Source organism: Nicotiana tabacum, chromosome 2 (genome assembly GCF_000715075.1).
Source record: "Nicotiana tabacum cultivar K326 chromosome 2, ASM71507v2, whole genome shotgun sequence".
NCBI classification, from domain to species: domain Eukaryota; kingdom Viridiplantae; phylum Streptophyta; class Magnoliopsida; order Solanales; family Solanaceae; genus Nicotiana; species Nicotiana tabacum.
The window spans coordinates 40,212,297-40,214,500 of NC_134081.1; positions in this window are offsets into that span (position 1 = coordinate 40,212,297).

Here is a 2,204-nt window from a genome sequence, read left to right on the forward strand (position 1 = left end):
TCTTATACCTCTGATACTAATAGTGATCCTGCAATGTTCTCAATCACGATTTCATTAATTTTCTGGGTCCAATGATCAAACTCCTGATTTACTTCGTTGTTGTAGCTCTTTAGTTTCCTCTTTCTTCTGATCAAGCTTTATGTTGGCTTAAGATATCTTACGATCTGTGGATCCCGGTATTATTAATTACTTTAGCCTTACATGGATGCTATAGAATATCCCGGATACAATCTTCTAATAATTCAATCCCTTATTTATGACCTGGGCTCAATTCTTTCTTTTAACTTATACCGAAATCTTCTACGGCTGTATGATTTTTAACATATATACTGTATGGATAATACTCCGAAACCTTAAGTGCGTTCATAACGTAACTAACTTTGGATCATTGATCGAATAATTCCTTTTGTTCCTTCTTAGCTTTCTTTAAACGTAAGTTATTACTTTTCCTGGTCTTCAGGGCCCTTTGTTGCATGCATACATAGCTTAAATTAGTGCCCACACATATTTGAATTCCATATAACTCATATGATCTTGAATATTAATTCTGATTTTACTTCCCATTCATTAGCCATGGTAGGTGCCACTTTCTCATGGAGTGCATACAATATTGTAGTGAGACTGTTTTTATATGTCCATTTCTTTTTTAGGTCACTGTGCTTAGGTTGAAGCCTTCTTCCTTATTTCCTCAGCTAGTCTTTCGTTGTAGTACTTCGGGAGGACCCTCTGACTCTTGCAAATCTATAGGCTTATTACATTTTATACTCGACGGATCTTTTGATGTCCTTCCTTGCCTATAATTATCTGTAGTTACTTACTTCCACACCCTTGTGCTTGTAGGGTTGTTCTGAACTCTGTCTTCCCAGTGGGACTCTCTTTTATTTCCATAACACTCATACGGTACCTTTACTACCCCGACTCCTATCTGAATATTTCTCAAGTATCATAATGTCATACTGCGAGACTGAAGTCCCCATGTTGGGGTTCACTATGTTCATCTTGCACAATCTGTTGATTTGTCTATGTCCTCTTGTTTAGCCATAACTAGGCTCTTCCTGGATCAATTACTAACAACTCGTTGGCACATTCTCATATCAATATTCCGCGTAATCTTTCTTAGGCTATTTCCTTTGCATTAACTTACGTCTCACACTGGCTCCTTATTTATCAATAACAGCTCGGGCAGGAACCCTTACTTCCTCTCCTTGATGTCGTGCTTGCACAATATTCTGGAATCGTAGCATATCTGCAGGATTTGGGTAAGTGCCATCTCATTCCTTTTTCATTTTTATCACATTATTCCTTTACCATTCCATAGTCACTAGAACCACTTAATTCCGACTTAATGCCACATCACTCCATATTATTCCCCCCTTTAGGGGAGTACTAAGAGCTGAAGCCACGAGGATCTACCTGTAGATATTTTACCTCTTTATCTTTGGCATCTTCTCACATCATCGATGGCCCTTACTTGCCTTACGGTAATCCTTCTATATCAAAGATAATAAAATTTCTTACTCACGAGGGTGACACTTAGCATAACTAGCACATATAGTCCCTTAAGCTTAACTTTGCTTACATTGCTTGCTTTAGCGAAACGTCTTCCTGAATGATCATTCTCTGAATTTTTCATGAATCTTCTTCTGTCCATTCTATTATCGCGAGAACGAAATCTGAAATTCTCATGATGTCGACCATTATCAAATCACTCAGTCCCTAATTCATGTTTAGTTTATCTTGTTCACCAGCCCATACTGATTTCTATTATTCTGGGGTCTAACTTTTCCTTCTGGTAGTCGCGTTAGAGTCACAAACTTATTTCTCGAGATGAGGATATGGATTTATGGCCTATACTCTTTTGTTGTCTCAAGGCCTGTCACCTCTCGTCTTTTCCTTCACTTGACAATAGACTCTGTAATAATGTCATCTTTTTGATCTACCGTTGTCATCCATGTACCACATTTTACTCATACTGCTTTATTAACTCTCTTCTTATTTTCCTGCTAACATTTTTGTCTATCACTTTATTCTAAAAACTTCAACAAGATATTCTTTTGCTTTTAGCTCCCCTTTGCTCCATCCACCAACTCTTCGGGTTGCCTAGCATTATCTCTCTACTAGAGACGGGAGCCATACTAAGATAATATTTATCCTTTCCAGGTTTCCAGTGCCTATCTTTGTAGTACTCATATCTAGCTGTACTA